Raw genomic sequence first — 19242 nt, 5'->3', positions numbered from 1 at the left:
CTTACTGAAACAAGTGACATTAGAGACGTCAGCGAGGCTGGCGTCCTGTCTTTAAAATAATGAATTTGTAATAAAATCCGATATATATATTTGTTCTACTTGATCCCTTTTCAGAAGGTTGTACTTTTCTTCTTAATGACATGAAATTATCAGAATATTATAGTTCGATGCTTATTCTTAAGACGTTGAGTTGATTTTCACGTTTTAAATAAATTGATTAAAATAATATTTTTAATATTTTTAAATGCGACTCCGTTTAACTAGAGGTTATAACAGTATATTATATTGGCTCTTGGCATACTTTTATTATTACATATTTTGTGGTTTTTGACACATTAAATAAATGTAATTAAATGAAGATTATTATAGGGTTATAAATTCAAAAATGTTTTGGCAGTTAACTAAAAATTATATTTTATTTGGCCATAATATCACTTGATATATATTTGTACCCGTAACTAATACATTGTAGATACTATAAAAAAGCAAGCTACAAAGATTTACCAAGTATTAATCATTTGGTGAAGTAAATTGATCCAATAAAAATGTTTAAGCCCCGAATAGAAGGAGACGTCTTTATCGGGTCGCCGACGACATCAACGATCGTTTAGTAACAAATTGGAAAATAATGAAAGAGCGCGTTCACTTCTCTAATAAATATTTATTTGTATTTGAAGATATCGCTCGCTAGTAACATTATTCACTTCAGTTTTTATCTGATAAGTAGTTAAAACAGTTAACTAGTATTTCTGTTAGATGATTTATTATTACAACTACACATAAAAATTATTGAAATATAATTAATGCTTTGGACGTTACACCTTTTATTATGGACAATTCAATGAAATAAAGTTAAGTCTACAAGTCAAAGGTTCTCTAAAGGAACGTCTCCAACATTTTAATAACAGTTGTCAACTATAGTGAAAAGATTAAAATATCTCACAATAAATGACAAAACAGTTTTATATAAAATCCATAGTTTTGTAAAGTTCTACAAGAGATATCAAACCTCGGCGTGGCTTATCAACTTATACTGTGTAATTTTGTGTTCAATCAATGGAGCGTTGTTGTGAGTCGAATCAAACAGCGATTGGTTTCAGCTCATTTCGTTCGTTCAGATCCCGGTCAATTGAATGATCCGGTCTGTGCTCCGTAGCGGTCGACATTCACTCCATAGTAAAGCATGCGAAATATAATTGTGGACATGTCAACAGATACATAAAGAAACTGCACGATTGTTGGAAAGTTAGAGAATTGTGATATTTTAATACTTATTTTAAGGATTATTTAAATCATTTAACATTATATACGGAGTATTTTTCATACAATAAATGGAAATAAGTCTCTTTGTAAAGTTCCAAAGCAGACAACTCATGGGTCTTTACCACATCTTTATCTCATTCAAAACTGCGAAGAAATTTTTTGTAATGATAATATATATATATTTTAATAAAAGATAGAAAGGTAAATGATTTTTCACAGTATATCTTATATAATTAAGAATAAAAGTTTATACACGAAAAATTAAGTCAAAAATAAATCGAAAGGGTCGAAATACAAAAATAACAATATTGTTATTATTATTATTTAATCAAATGTAACCGAGTTGTAATTAAACTGTAAACGAGTTTTGGGAATTCCAATGATAGTAACCGTTGTAATTACAATACTTATTAAGTGAAATTAATTTTTATACGATGTTTAATAAAATGACAACTTTTATTCTTAATTTTATATGATTTCGTTTGTAATTTGAGTTCAGCTCAAATAGTACAAGTTTCAAGCTATAATAATTAAAGGATCCGGGTGTAATATAATAAGAGTTTTACTTTTATACGAGTATTTCCTCGTGCTACAATTATCATAAGGATGTTTCGCAACTTTTATCAAATTCGATGGATACTGTGTTCTGTAAAAGGAATAACAGAATATACATATATGTGCTTTGGTTATTTTACTTTATTTGGTGGTTATTTGTATGATATAAACTGGTTATGAAAGGTCTTTTGACTACTTGCCCGTGATGTTTGGGAACTTAACTGCCGTAAACTGGATCGGTGGCTGCACCTCCAATTAGAGCGACCTCGAAAACAAATTAAAATGGATCAAATGTGTTTTGTGCGTCTATAGTTTGATATAACAAACATTTGAAATAACTCATTTTCATCTAACTTGACGTTAATTAAGATGGAATATATATATCGCGCTTAATTAAAATTCCTTGATTTTAAAGAAAGTGACATCAATGTTGCTGACGTCACTAACGTCACCAATTTCCGTAAGATCCATGATATTTTAAAATAAAACTTAAATTCCAAATGACCTTGTATTTATTAAAGATTGTGTATTCTTCGACGGTCCGCAATGAACTGTCGTTGGCCCAAACGCGCGTCGTAATTATACCAAAATACAACGATAGTTATATTCTCCTTTCAAAGAGTTTTTGATTTGGCTTTACTCATAACACTAATTATGCATACCAATAAGTTTTTATAAAATTGCAATAATTGATGACAGCCACAAGTCATTAGTGCTGATAGCTGATAGACAGAATGTTTACAAGAACTAAAAGTTGTAACACGATCCTCTGAGTTAATAAACGACCTTTCACAAAATAAAATTTTAGTGAAAATAAACAACAAATCTTTGTGTAATATAAGTACGTTAAGTATTCGTGAATCGATCGAACCAGAGGAGAATATTTAAGAGGTCTGTGATCGGAACTGAGTTCTACGTGATGCTTGAGTTAGTGAGAGGCTTAAACGGATCATATTATAATAAAACCATTTTTACAAACTTCGTCATATTTTTTGATAGTTGATATTAGCTTATATAACATTCGCGGGTGGAGCACCCTTGTGATAAGCTCCTCGATGGCGTTTCTTTTCTTTGTGCCGTTTTTTATGTGTCAAAAAACATAATTAAATTTAAAGCATTAGCAAAATATAAAATATTAACGGAAAAATAATAAAAAGATAAGAAAATAAAAATAAGTTTCTTTAATTAAAATATGTTTTGATCTATGAAGTTGACAAAATCACCTTATTTATATAAATACTATAAGCTTAAATAATGAAACATTGTATACTTTAAAATTCTAACTTCACACAGACAGTCTCAACGTTTTTTTCAAATGATATTGAATACATTTGTCTCGATGATTTGATTGATTTAAACAAATGAACGCCAATCATGATCTTTTTATTGTTAAACTATAATCCAAGATATACATATGAGTAGCTTGATGCAACTTAGTATTCTATACAATTAACACATAAATAACATAAGTAACAGTGTACCTTAATAATGACACCGGTAGGACGAATGTGATTGATATGCATGATCGAGGTAGAACAAACATATAGAATTTTGGAGTAGAATATTTCTTTGCATACAAAGGCGTCTAATTTATCGTAAAAATTTATAATTTGTTACTTTTCCTTGACCAATAGACTATAAGGATTCTTGTAGATCTTAAACAAAACAAGGGCATGTGTAGCCAAAATTTATTTATTGGTATACATTGTAAAATACATGCTCACAAAATATTTCTATTTAAAAAAAAATGAGTTCTGCTAGACAGTAATTTCATAATTATATTGTATTTAATTTTTTTTTTATCTGTACCCAAAGCAAGGTTTTATTAATTAAACGCTCCGTTCATCCTATATGTTTCAACACAAATTCGATCACATCAGCCGCTGCATCTAAACACGGCGCCAGACAACGTAATAATGTTCTGCCGTAATGTTTTAAACATGCCCTAGATTCTCTAGCAACACTGAAATTACAACATTCTATCCAACATATTTTAGAAGCATGTGAAATATTAAAGACGCAGACCTTCCCAAGTAACCTATACTAAATGTTGGTTTGAAATAGATTGTGCGTGAAATTTTATAGATCATTTGAGTACATTATGTTGGCACGTAGCTGAAATATATGAGGCCGGTAGTTATCGGTCTTTTTATACGCCCTACTTTATTGTAAAGGTCAATAGCATGCGCCATAAAATGTAAAGCTAATGTTGAAACACTCACATACAATGAAAGGAATTATTGGAGTCTAAAATACATATAGGTACACATTTGGGCGATAACACACGATGACACGTCAGAAAAAGAAAATAGTTTTAATATAGAAAATAATAGAAAATAATTTCTTATGAAAAAGTTTTCTGTTTCAAAGTGTAATGTAACTCCCAGTTTCCCTTAACAACCTATATAATAATTTTACAAAATTTTAACAAAACACTATAGTGTCCGTCATTTGTTCAAATAAATTCAATTATTTTATGTTAATTTATTATTCACAGAAAAAGTAGCCAGTGATAAAAGTAATATAGATAATATTATCAATATTTAATTATAACAAATTGCCATATATTTTTCATATCAACAAACAGTTAACAAAAGAATATGATGAGTGTTGATTCATTATAATTAGTAATTAATAATATAATTCTACAAAGTCATTCAACTACGAACGGTGTCAGAATTTTATATGTTACCCGCTACTCCGTCTGCGTAAGAAAAATAATAAGAAACTATGACAAAACTTTCAAGCCCCGTGCGCCCTGCCTCCCTAAGTTACTTTTTGTTACATCAGCTACCTGCCAATAATGCCACATTATAAAAAAATAAATTAAAAAATTTCGTTCAAAAATAAAAAAAAAGGTTATGGGTAAACAACCCTTATCACTAAGGGGTATGAAAAATAGATGTTAGCCGATTCTCAGACCTACTCAATATGCTCACAAAATTTCATGAGAATCGGTCAAGCCGTTTCGGAGGAGTACGGGAACGAACATTGTGACACGAGAATTTTATATATAATATTGAACGGTTTATAAGTGTGTTTCATTTCTACATAAACACAACAAAGTAAAGGAAACCATAAAGTTGCTCACCATAGTCTGTGATGCAATCTTTGAAGGCGTGAACGAGTAAATGAATCCCTTGACAATGTCTGTAATTTGTTTCAGCTGTGAGAGAAAATTGTTCTACACAAAAATGTACATTTGCTTTATGTGTGAAGTCATGAATATTGTGTATTGTCATCATTTTAGCATGGTCTCAGTAATTTCAAATTTGTGTTATTACTCATGTGGTATACGATCTTACATGTATGAGTGTATGTTTGTCGCCGATTTTACTTTTTACATCTTATTAGGTGTAGTATAGAGGTGGTAGTAGGTAAAAGTTTCTGAAAGTTTTTATTTTAAAAGAACAGCTTAGTCTGTGTTATCTTAAAAAATATTTTAAACAAAAATAAGATTATAAACAATCAGTTACAATTTTGTTCATAACTAAAATAATATGATGTTTGGAGATTCATTTTTCGGGTCCATCCAATATGTCGCTAAGAAAACTTCATACGTGTCTCAAAACTTTTATGTATCCATCCAACGGAACATAACTTAAAAGTATTAATATTTACTTTGTAATTAGCTTCATGTATTTATAACCTCATCTTTATGTAAATAACCATGTAAATGTATATATCCCTCGCATACCTTTCATAATACAATTCCTTTGATCTAAACTAAGTTCATTTGCATATCTATAGAACGGGGTCTCGGAGTACACGTAGTTCAAAAGCTTTTACGGCCTTTTGAAACTAAAAGTCTTTATAGAATATGGACGATTTATGAAGCCAGGAATTAAAATGATACGCATTCTATTTTGCTAATTAATATTAATGGTAATCTATATCTTATGAATAGCAACTCATATCTTTCAAGTACAAAGAAAACGAGTCTGGTTCCGCTCCTTTGTAAATTTATTTAAAAACAAACCCACATTTCAGATATTCCTAGTACCTCGATTGTTGCCGACACTCTCAGTAACAGTTAGTAACTCAGCTGTCATATTAAGACTGTTATGTAAACATAATTATTGAAAATGGATAAAATGTATGATCTTCATGAATTAAATTATAACATTTATTAGATTTCTCAAAGTGATCGCAGAATAAATGTTTTGCAATTACTGTTTTGCCAACACCAAAACTTTTATATTCGGTTGTTTAAGCAACCTAGAACTGTTTAATATTTTGCATTTTTCATGAACAATTTATGCATTTAAAAATATTTCGTCTTGTAACGAAAGTAATGTAGGATAAGAATACGTAGTGTTCAATCAGGTTTCTAACATAGAGTGACAATAAAACAGCTTTAACTTAATATTTCGTCAGTTGTTTCACGAAAATGAAAGTTTCTATGAAACACGCATAAAAAGCTTTTTCTGAGCACGAAATAGTCACTAGGGAAATCCCAAAAGGTTGTATTTTAAGAAAAAAATGCAAATATATAAGTGATATACATATATGTCAAGGTAATAACAGGAAAAGCTTCTAATTATTTTCTAGTGCTTTTTAAAAAACTGATAGAAGGATACTTTTATGTGACGTCAAAAAGTGAGTTTATTTTTTCAAGGAAGCATGTTATAGTGAGCTTTTTAAATTGATTACATGACACGAATTTCCTTTGTTTTAAACACCAATTGTCATTTTATATTGAACAGAACTTCATTTTATAAGTTTAAGTAATGTCTCAAAGTTGCTTGTCTACAACTGTAACTTTAATTATAGAATTATACTTTTAAGAGGTGGTAGTTAAAACTATCTAAGGCGTATGTATCAGAGGTTATTTTTCTTAAATTAGATATATCATATAAAGAAAATATGAAAAATTAACAATAGAGAGTAAAAAAGGCCCTCATAAAAATCACTTATCTAACCTAACCCCGCCTCGTTGTTCATATCCACCTCAATGTAGCTTTACTCGTTTGCTTAAAGTTGCGATAACAAAGTATGTAAAAAAGTCCACTTAACTAATGAGTTTCGAGTCTTATGTCTAAGTAAACAAACTATGAAGATGATTTTAAGAGGTTGCGCTCCTAGTAACATTGTTGCGAGTGAGCTATGATGAAACAGTTTAGGAGAGAGACAGGAGCTATCCGTAGTATGTAGGAGAGGAGTGTCTGACAAATATAAAATTCCTTACAAACGTTTTGAAACAAATTCTATTAGTCTATTACAATTTCTTAATTGAATAAAGCATTGTTGTTCTTGAAATTTAGGTATTTATAACATAATTTGCGCTTTTGTTCTTGCTTATCATTAGCCTCATATAAATGAGTTTCTGAATAAATAACCAAATGTATTCTGGTAATTTCTAACCTATTAAGGTTGTTCATTTTTGTGGTTATTTTTTGGAAACTATTTCTTTTTTGAGTATTTTAAAATCTAGACATTTGATATGTCTCAAAAATAATAAAACATTTTGAAGGGATCATGAAAGAAACAGCTCATATAGAAGTTTAAGCATTATTGATGTTTTATGATTTAACTTTCATAACACTTCTTACATTTGATATTCTCCATTTTTTAAATTCTCTAAAAATCTAGTGAAATAATAATAGACATTAAAACATAGAGAAACAAGACGATCATGGTGAAACCAACCAAGAGTACGGCTAGTGAATTAATAGTAGGTATTTTACACAGTTTTTTGAAGTTATTATGTGAGTTATGTGAGTTTGACACACTATTATAATTGGTCTTTTACTTATAATGACGCTATCAAAATGGACAACTTTTCGTTTTTAAAATATTATTTCATAAATGGGAGAAACAGGAACTCTTCCTTTCACTACATTTAACAATCCAATAATAACAAGTCTAAACCTAGACTGCGGTTATCGGGATTTTTTTTCAAAGATTATACAAAAAGATTTGTACGTTGTGTGATTTATATTTTATTTATGTGGTTCATCGTGTACTTAATAGATTCAAGTCAAGCTTATAATCAAACCAGAGTCAGCGACGTTTGTCCTGAACCGACATTCGTTCATTGTAAACTTATATTTAGAATAGCGTGATAAGATATAATTCTGTATTTATATATCTGTCAGAATTATTATTCAAGAAAAGGAGCGTGTCTGAATCTATCGTTTTTACTTTGTCTTTTTTCTTTCAATGTAATCAGTTATAATTTTCGTGTTCCGTCCTTAGAATAAATATTATTTCGTACGAATAATGAGTAATGTCTCATAGATAATATCACTGAATATAATGAGACCATTGAACCATTTATAATAAATATAGAAGATCAATTCATGGCATACATAATACTAATTTGTTTTATATAATTTTGTTACGATTTTTCCTTGAGGCTAAATACTTGACTATTTCAGTTAATGCTGCATTATTTTCATCTTAATAACTGATGCATTAATATTTTGTTTAACCGAAAACAACTTCTTAATACAACACATAGTATAAATAGGTTAATACATATTTATTAATAATAACGTAATTTTAATATCATTCAAGTTATGATTAGTTGACTCGTCACTGATGAAATTATTCAGTTCCAATGTGAATAATGTTCATATAATGTAATGTAATTCAAACTAAAATATGTTAAAGAGACAACTCACGTCCATATATTAATGAATCATTCCACTCGATGTTCTGTTTGAAGTTACAATATTATTTTAAGTTTTGCTTTGAAATATTTTTTGCTAACCATTTTCAAGTTCTAAGTACCTACCGACCTACGTACTTTCATATTTCTTGTGAAGGCTATCAACGTTTCCAGTTCTTTGTTATTTGCTTCTAGTAAATTGAATCAAATTAAAGTTGATTTTCCTTCGTAATTCCCTACTTTACAACGCTAATATTTTCAGAATTTTGTTTTGCTGAAACGGAAAATACTTTCGCAGATTATATTTCATTGTATCAGCAGATAAAATATAATATAATAATAATTGCCACCCAGCTCCTTCGTTTATGTTACCTTTAACATGAATCCTACTAATTATTATCGGCATTTCGTTCGTGTTTTATTCTCTATGTGATTACTCATGGACTATATCTATGTTACATTATGATAGTATAAAATATCTGTAAGAATTTAAATACAAGTTCAGACGCTTTAGAAGAATGTCTCAACGATAAGTTGATCTTCAATTAATATTTTATGAAGGTGACAAACAATATAACGAACAATATATTTATATAAATATTTAAGTAATAGATATTTAATATGTGAACTTTAATAAAATTAAAAAGAAATAACAATTTTAAATTACAACTTTTCCTTGACTTCAATATTTATAAAATCAATAATAAAACACTCCAGTATAATGGAGTATTCACTGTTGGTGAGGGAAGTTGTATCACTCGACGTTTTTGTTCGTTTAAATTAAAAAACATAATTATTAACGTGTGAAAGTTTCATACCGCAATAAAAATATAAAGAACATGTCTCGGGATAAGATGAAACTCTTATAAAGTGCTTATAAGTGCAAGCAATAATAGTTGTTGGAAAATAAAACCGGTAATGTATTGCTTTTAAACGTGTGCCGCGGAGTGCTGCATTGTGCCGGTTGACTGATTGTTGATATATTGCTGCTTCAACATTTATATTAATAAAAACGTTATTAAACATCTTCATCACAACAAATGTACGAAGTAGTCTCTTAAACTTTAATCACCAGCGTTGATGATAAACAATCCATGTAACCATGGCTTGGATGATATTCTCCTATTTTAATACTTTTTCGTTAAATATTCATATAAAATGAATGAATGCTCGTATGCTTATTATCATACAGAATTCTTCCGTGAAGCTAATTTTAATGAGTTTCACGTATAATACAGTACTATTTTCAAAAATGTTTCCACAAAGAATTTTAAAATTGTTTTTCACTTAGTGACAGACTTTAAAGACCGCTCCGGAAGTCCATTACACAAGTTTCCTCTAATTTTTTACTGAAAGCCTTTTATTTTGTCATCTCAGTGGTTTTACGAAACAATTTTATATAAACTGATGTATTTTCTGCTTTATGAGCTCGATCACTAAAACCTACTACAATATTTTGAAATGATAACTACCGACTACTCATTAAAAGTTTAATTTTTAATAAAGTGTTCATGGCATTCGCGTAGTTTTTCTTTCTATTTTGTAAAATTGAAAAATGGTATTATTAATAAATGTTTCACCAATGATTTCATTTCGGTACGCGTTTAGTCCAAGAAAGGCATAAAATGTACAAACATATTAAACAGATTATTAGGCACATGTTTGAATCGTAGCCGTTTATATATTTAGTCTACATTCAATAAGGAATTGCATATAGTATCAGTAATTATTACAATGATAACTAAACCACATTTAAAGGTTTGTTAGTGATTACGGAACTATGAGGTCATTACCATGTGTACGGATCTATAGCGCGTGAGAGTAAAGAATCAATTTTTTTATGTCTTCTTCAGTCGTAATCAATGCAATGCTGAACATCGGTCTCTTCCAGAGTTCCATAGTCCTCTTGAATATTCGCATCTCGGCCCTAACGTAGCCATAATCGTCACATAATACATTTTTGCTTTCAAATAACTATTGATGTGTAATGAGAACACGAAGAGTACTTTTATCACCCACAGCAGACTGTTTACTTGAAAACCGTAAAGTTTATCATGGTATCTTTAAGTCTCATTTCTTAAAAAAAAACTTAGAATCAACTAAGAGAACAGCAACAAGCGTTTTCTGTATATTGTAACTATAATAAATATATACCAAGAATCTTTTATATAATGCAGATCTGTCTTGGATAACATTAATATTACAACCAATGGACACGAGGAAGGTTTACGAGTCAGGCAAATGTCTATAAATGTTTTTTCAAAAATAAAGTTTGTGCTATCTGACACTGTAATGAATTAATTACATGCATGCCTTATTTCAGGATATGAGTATAGAAAAATGGAGTTATTTTTTCTAATATTTAAAATGTTTAAGTAAATGTTATATTCCTAGAACATAAAGTAAATAAATAATAGCCATTAAAAATATTTGTCGAGTGTCATACGCTTCTAAATCGAAATAATTTATAGTTCAGAGAAGCTTTGTACGAGCGTTACAAAAGAAATCAAAGAAAGTGAGCTATTCGTGCGAAAAATGAGTAGAAATTTGGAGATGACGGCTGTATCAAATGTAGAAGCGACACACACGGCGCCACTGACTAACAAGCATTTATTAACTGTTAAGAAACGAAAAGAAATTTATAAGTTATCGTTATAACTATTTTCATGAACAAGTTTAGAACATTTAAAGTTATTTGATGGACTGAGACCAATACGGAGTTTAATACAATAAATAGCTTTCGGCACTTCAAGACAGTATGTCACTGTCACGTTTTCTTGACACGTAATTCCTGAGAAGCCTTCATCTTCTTTCATTACAATGCTGGTTCTTATTTAAATTTAGATTATGGAATATCCAAGGATTATAATACTTGAGCTGCCGCTGTGTGTTTTTTATTGCTTGTTCCTTTCTGTTATATTTTACAAGTAACACTTAGATATTTTGTAGTAAATCGCTGGTATTTAAATTCCTTTAAGCCATTTACCATCTCAGGATATGATATTTTTAAATTATAAAAAATAATTTAAGGAAATTAAAAACAATTTTAATAACTTTGAAGATGTATTAAAATGTACCAATCTAAAAATTTGAATGATAATTTCCACAGAACGGGTCATCTCACTCATTATTAGACAGCAATTGTCGCTCGGTTGAGAAGTGATGACAATCTCCGCTTTAGAACTTGTGAGAACAATGGCTACAATTTAAATAATTTATCTGAATATTCATAGAGCGTTAGTTTTGATGAATTAAATAATTTGGTATCTCAATTTGCCGTCGGCTAATTGTTTAGCTTAGACCAATATGTTCGAGAACTGTTACCCTAACCACATATCTAACGCAAATGTAGTAACTTTAATAACATTTTTACCTTATAACTTATTGTAGTTCCTGAATTAATTTATAATTCATATTATGTTATATTAAAGTTAAAAGATGTGTGAAGTAAAAAAATAAACTGAATCACTTAGTTGTTCAAGAAACCGTTAGAGCAGCGAAATGAAATCGGTAATAGACTGCTTTCAAATGTTTACAGCGAGCTGTTTCATCGGAAAGTTATAAGAAAATGTATACAATATAATAAGCTTAAAAACTAGAGTCGATAGTTAAAGAGTTCTGATTTATTTTGTTAACACTTGTAGACCGTCAGCAGGAACATTATAGGGTAACACCTCTTCGTGTTAATAATGAAAAATCGAAATATTTCTTTATATTCAAAGCAAGGTACGTTGATTAATCTAAAATTTGTACTTAAAAAAGTTTCTGTAAAGATTTGAATTATAATATTAAATGAGGACTTCTTATAACAAAGTAATTTAAAAAGAAATAAACGCATTAAAGTGGCACATCGACTCGAGTATTTAATAACCAAATCTATACAAAAGTTATAATTTTTATTGTTCTTACAATAAGCATTATATAATTTCGCAGATCTTTAACATCGTTATGAACAGAGAACTCGCTTTAAAATTACATCAAGTAAATTATAACTGAGGCAAAGAGAGCTTAATAATTCACAATTACCTGTTCAACACAATCTTTGTTTGATATTTTAAATGCATGTTCAGTGATTCGAATGTTCACAGTTTCATTTCGTCTTCCTGAAGGTTATCGTCTGTCCATTTTAAATATCTGTGTGATTTTGTTTTCGATGACCTAAGTATTGTAATATCATCAGTTCACCAAAATAGAAATTGTTTGAATTCCTAATGTAAATTTTTAAATTCCTTCTTCACACTTCACTTCCTAAGAAAAAAGTGGGGCGGAAGTTGTTGACTTATGACATTTTTGGAGTTTGTATTATATATTATGTGTAAGTTAACTATTAAAAAGTTTAATTAACTTACTTTGATATCTATCACATTACTCTGGTTTGGTCTCCGATAGTGATTCGTGGTACTTTTTTAACGTAGTAAACTAATTTTATTTTGTTTTCTGTATTTAACTATTTAAATCCAATGAACTCTGTTGCAGGTACTTAATATGTTTTATTTTCTAATTGGTTTTATATAAACGATACAAGGACACTATCACTCGTCAACTGTTAATCAGCTGCTAGCTGTCATCCTGAGTACTGGTTATAAATGTAAATTATTTATAAAAAGTCAAGTAATACTGGCGTTTTAAAATAATGGATAAACTATTTTAGATCTTTCATATTATATATTTTTTCTTAATGCTATGGAATCAATTTCATCAACGTGAATTAAGTTTCCACATAGTTTATAGTTAACAAAAGCTATAAGTTTAAGGGCAACATACCGAACTGTTAATAAAAATTAAGCTTTCTTTAATCATTTCCTTTGTTATTTTCTTAATAATTGAAGCTCTACAATATAGTCATTTTTATATTATTTATTGCTTTAATAACTAAATTCAACAACTTTAAATAAATCATGCGCGGTGACCGCTTTAATATTTTTATTTTATTTTATTTATAGTTTCTTTAAATATTATTAAATATGCGGATAGATTTTAACAGTACTTAGTGCAACGGAAGTCCATTAACTTATTTTTGTTTCAGTAACGATGATCAATCTTGTGGCTAATAATTGCAAGTTTTATATAAAAAAATGATCTAACTATACACGTTTAATACAAGCCGTGCATAAACCACACTCTCTGTGTGTTCCACATCTTTATATGGGAGAGTTTTAATGAGAAATGTATTCTTTATCGAAATAAAAACTAGAGAAAACTTTTATAATCCTTTTTTCTCAACTTTCGATATTAAAATTTCTATTTATTTGAGAGGCTTTGCTTTTTTGCAATAAGATCGTAAAAGATCTCGAATACAATTTTGGTTGCCTTCTTTGAAGGGTTTTCAATCTCGGAGATGTAACTTTAAAACCTTCGCACACATTGATAATGGCATGTTTAATCTGATCATTAAGAGTACTGTGAGCCCATATTGTATTTTCACTTCATTCAAATTCCGTTGGCCATTTCTTTATCTATATAATTCTAAACACTTATTTTGGATCAGTACCTCACCAGCAGGCGTCCATACAAAGCGGGACCTTTCACCTCATACAGTACAAGTATGTTGATATCCGCCTCACTGCGGAATAGATTGTTTTAAATAACAATTTTAACCAACCTTCATCGATTGTTTTATATTATCTGGCAATTGATTGTCTCATTGTGTTGTTGAACTAATAAATATAATATGTAATTGTTAGAAAGTCACTACGGCATTTTGGTTTTTAGAAAATCTAAAGCAGAAATGTATGAATTGAAATGTATACATTTACATATTCCTAAAGTGTCATCGTAAACGTTCTTGTTACAATCTTTCAATTCCTTCATGTAATCTAACATAAAGGAAATAATTTACTTCAGCGTCGTTTAAATGTATTCTCTCTGTTTTTATTCAACTCGACAAGGTGTAAAAAAATATAAAATGTAAAACATAATTTGTATATAAACTTTACACGTGAAGGGGAGTTAAGATATTATTCACAAGCCTCGTTAAAAGTAAAGTTAACTGTGTATAAGTCGAGTAACCGAGAACAAGATATTTAATAATTCATAGTTTCATTTATTCACTTCCTCACAAACACAATTGTAATAAATATTTAATTGCAGACAAAATCTGACGTCGCGAACGTTAATTCAGGCCAGGTTATGTATATCGGGACAACTTTATTTTAAGGTACGTGGTTTATATTCAACGAATTACATTAAATTCATTTTAGCACCACACTAAACATTTTTATTTCGCTTTTACACGAGAAAATAACAATTGTATAAAATATATAATAATATTAAAATATCTATAAATGTTATCAATATAAACATGTCCATATTAGTAAACTCGTAACTATAAGCTGTTAAGCAAGTTATATAGTTGGATTAAAATTAAAACAAAAAGAAAAATACATTTGAAAAGCGACAAGCAAATTTCCGTCTTTCTGAGTATCGTTCAGTTACATTCATATAAGGTTTGATGACGATTTGTTAACTTGGAATTCTATGCAATGTAAAGATCAGTTTGAAATGATAATTGCTATAGCGCACTATAAATTTTACGTAATTTTACGTAATCTCAACAAGTATAATTACCTATTAAAGAGAAATTATAATTTTGAAAAAATATTTTATATGATATTTGGTTTTCCGTTATAGCACTATTTCCATAATAAACCTTTTCAAAGTGCTCCATCCAGTGCTGTTGGTAGTGTATCTATGAGTTGTATTTCATTATGTGAGTATATATCTCACACGTTAAATGTACAAGTTGGAGAACCTTCTTAAGTGCTACTTTGTAGATTGTAAGCTTCTTTGTAGCTGCGAAAGCTCAACTCCCGAAACCTCATTGAAATGAGATGAATGAAGGCGGAGAATGCTTTCTTGTTCAAATTCATAAGTGGATTCGGTTACCTTGAAATTTTATATTTGGATGGTCTTTTATGTTCATTATATTTTTTATTTGTTTACTAATAAATTAGTTGTGTTAAAGTCAGAACTATGAAATAAGAATGACGTCACAGACATTGTAAACTGAACAAAGCAATATTTAATTAAATTTAAGACAGAAAGTAACGATCCTCATTAAATATGAATTTAATATTTTCACTCTTAATTTACTATAACACGTGTCTGTTTAAAAATAATTGTCATTAATATTTTAATCTAAATAATAATTTCTAATATTTAAAATTTAACATTCGGGTCTTGTATAAATTGTGCTAGGGGCTCTTGTATAATAATTTTATTAATCAGAGACCAGCTAAGGGGCCGTCCGTTTGTGGCAGTTTCCTTTGAGCACGCTTCTCGGAAATTACAGGATTTGGTAGTAAGTGGAGTGGAATAGTTAACACGATTTGTAGAAACAGTTTGTGTATAGACACCAATTGAGTTGTATGTTGAAACTGAATCATTGAAGCCGTTATGATTATCACTTCTTAATCCTAATATTTAGTTTTTATTGAATATTTGTTTCGATTCAACTGCAATCTGTATTTATGGAATATAATTTCGTCGTGAGTGTTGAAGGAGAATTTTAATAAGCACACCTCACACACTCGTTGAGTACTTGCTCATGAAAGATTTTAAATGTTTTATTGAACTAAAAAAAACTCTCTAAAACGAACATTCCGCTGAATTTTTCGATTAAAACATGAAATTAAACGTAAAAATCATGCAGCAAAAATAAAACTAGTTTTGTGAGAGGGAGTCGAAATAAAAAGCTTCCAATTAGTAAAATATGATTAATTTAAGCTTTACCGTAAACATAAACAACAGTCATTGAACTACAAATATTGGAAACAGTGTTATACATAGCGGATGTTTAAAGGAAAAAAAAAGAAGTAAGAAAATAAGTTCAGGAGAACCTGCGATATTAGCTTACATGAAAGGAGTTACTAATATAATAAACAGCATTATGTATAAAGTTTCCATTAAAACTACATAAATTTAAAGCACATAAAAATGAGATAAAAGACAATGTCTTGTTATAGATTGTACAAACGAAGAGAGAGCGTCCGTACAGTCTTTAATGAATATATGTCATATTTTTAAAATAAGTTTGAAAATAGGTGAACTTACAATGGACTTACCCGGGAATTACATAAAGCTAGACAAAATATAGATGTTAATGTAAAAACGTCTTAAGTTCGATAAGAAAGGTGTCTGGTATTATCGAAACCTAGGATCCCCTCATTAAAAAAACTAAATCGTATGTCCGTGACACGAGACCTTAAGACACAATAGGCGTTTTCTGCTTGCATTCAGAGCAGTATGCGAGTAAATTAAGAAATAGCTTGCGGTAGATGACAAGAAAAGAAGACGGACTGACAGACACCTTCATCTCGTCTGCGCCTGATCACTGTTATTGAAAAAAAAAATCAAAACGTCGGGTCTAATGCATTATAAAAGACTTGATTAGTAAAAGAAAAAATCTATACTTTTATAAGGAACAATATAATTAATAAAATTTAGTAAAATAAAAACAAGGTCTTGTCACTATTAGACGATCTTGTCTTAATGTTATTTATATACTACTAAAAATCGTCTTAGTAATTTTGAATAAATAAAATGATTAAACTTTTTTTTTAACAAAGCTGAAACCTTTGATGTTTTATTTGACAGGGTTTAAAAGCTTACCGCAATTGAAAAGGCGAATTGTAAAAGATTGTTGAAACCATTTCGGTTTCCTTTTCTATATATGGGTAAGCTTTTGAAAAAATTCCGCTTAACAGAAAATTATTGGCTAAAATAAAAATATAAAAGATATTAATCAGCATAGGAGATATAATATCTAGTATGAGACCAATCATAATACGGCTGACCCGTCTCACCTCATGCCTCTTTGTGAATAATATTAAATTTTGTAAGACAATCTGTGAAACATGAATTGAGAATAGCTTTCAGTAAAAAGTATTTTTAACGAAAAACGTCCGACTTCAAAGTGTGAACTAAAAAGAAAAAAAATATTTTACTTCGTACAAAGTAATGCGGTTTTCTATTTTATTAAATAGAAAATAATATTAAATAATTACTTTATAATTTTGAAGTCGGTGCCAAGTAAATGCCAGAACAACTTTACTAAAATATCAAATTACTAAGTACACACAATAAAAATTGATTTTATAAATTAAATAAATTACAAAACAACTATATAAAAAAATATATTTATCGGTGCCTACTAATTATCAAAATAACTGTTAAATATTATGTACCTAAGTATTGGCTTACGAACTACTAGTAATGAATTGTGAAAGAACACTAATATATATATAACTACGACCACTCTCCCTTTAGTCCAGTCCACTGAGATACCGACTGGTTGTCTCGTGTCTGCACTTTATCAAAAATTCTGAAACAAAACGACCCGATTTCTCTAATAGTTATTCGAAAACATAACTTCATTTCTATGAGAGGGAGAGAGACAACAGTAAATAACTAGAGTAGTCCTGCTACCTTACATATAATGTTACCCAAGCGATGACACTGTATACACATCGGAGGATTATTAGCCGTTTTCGTCACACTTGCCTCTTATATTCAGGTATACCATTCATAAGCAGCGTCTTTTTTCTAGACTTCACTTCAAAATGTTCTTGTTTTTTTAAAACACCTGAACTTGGACTTAAAGTGCTTCCAGAGTTGATAACAGAAATAAAATAATGCTCAATGTAAATATTTGACTTGTTGGCGGAATGAAAGATTGCAATACTGTTGAAATTCTGTCTTTCTGCAATTAAATATTTGTGCCAGTTCTTAAGTTAAGTTAAGTTTTAAATAACTTACATTATTTGAGAATTGTAGAGAAGTATAAATGAAGTCAAGAAGAAAACTTATATTTTCAATTATTATTGACATTGCAAAGTGAATAATGTGATTTAAAATAATTTCGATCAGTTCTGTACCGTTACTGTAAAATGTGCGTACATTTTTCAAATCTATTGTCAAAAAAAAAAGAACAAGAAAGAAAGACAAAAAATTCAACAATCAGTGTCGTTACAGATTCGTAGGAGACGTTTCTGAAATTACTGAAGCATTTTATGTAGATTATTCTTTGCTCGCAATAATTTCGTTGCCGTTTGTCCTGCCATGTTACAAATTTAGATTTTTTTGTGACTTAAATAATGAAAAGGTGTTGATTTGTAACACTTTTACCGTATTCATACCCTCAATCAAACAACCCTTTATAATTTGGTATTTATACATGTATAATGCTCTGTTTCTTTTCCTGTGTCCGCTCGTCAATAATTTCTTTAGAAATTTTATTAATCAGTGCTGGAACATTAAACTGATTTTAAAAAGTCGAGTCTGCTTAACATAAAACTGTAATTTTTTTTATTTTTTGTCAACATAATATATTTTAAGACTCATCGCTTTAACGACAACTTTAAACGGTGTTTCCGAAAAATAAATTAACGTCGTGTATAAATAATTAGACAATAATATTTGCAAGTATTTATAAACACCGAGACCGCACGGGCTATGAAAACGTTTTTCGATAATAATAATAATAAAACAGCTATTGTCTCTTGAGCAAAGGTTCTATAAAAAATTTCTGCCAAATTATCTCATTGGAAAGAAACTGCTATTAAAGACTTCGTATGCTTCTTGCGCTACTTCGTGCAACAGAAACTTTTAAAGAAAGTGAGTCTGAAGGAAGGTCGAGCGGACAATATTACCTGAGACATTTTAAATATTTCCATGAATAATAAACACTGGACAAACTTACTTTATGTATGCAGAGTTATTAAGAAACTAAAACAATAGTGTTCCAGCTGAAGAGAAGGATGTACGGCATGAATATCAATTCAGAGTTTTCATAATTCTTTTCTTCTTAATGG

At 29.3% G+C, this 19242-nt stretch overlaps 1 protein-coding gene and 1 long non-coding RNA gene across 5 annotated transcripts in view; both read left to right on the top strand.

Annotated features, from left to right (window-relative positions):
* LOC133319676 (uncharacterized) overlaps positions 1–13 on the top strand; it is a 336-nt gene extending 323 nt beyond the window's left edge. Inside the window, exon 2 of the long non-coding RNA XR_009753222.1 lies at positions 1–13. This exon is cut by the window's left edge and continues 95 nt beyond it. This is a non-coding gene — a long non-coding RNA (uncharacterized LOC133319676).
* Positions 1–19242, top strand: part of LOC116774311 (uncharacterized) — a 173789-nt gene that overhangs the window by 63722 nt on the left and 90825 nt on the right. The gene's annotated exons all lie outside the window — the stretch shown is intronic.

The sequence above is a fragment of the Danaus plexippus genome, chromosome 26 (genome assembly GCF_018135715.1).
Source record: "Danaus plexippus chromosome 26, MEX_DaPlex, whole genome shotgun sequence".
In the NCBI taxonomy this organism is placed as follows: domain Eukaryota; kingdom Metazoa; phylum Arthropoda; class Insecta; order Lepidoptera; family Nymphalidae; genus Danaus; species Danaus plexippus.
Note: the sequence above shows the minus strand (reverse complement) of the source record. Positions and strands in the feature narration are given on the sequence as shown.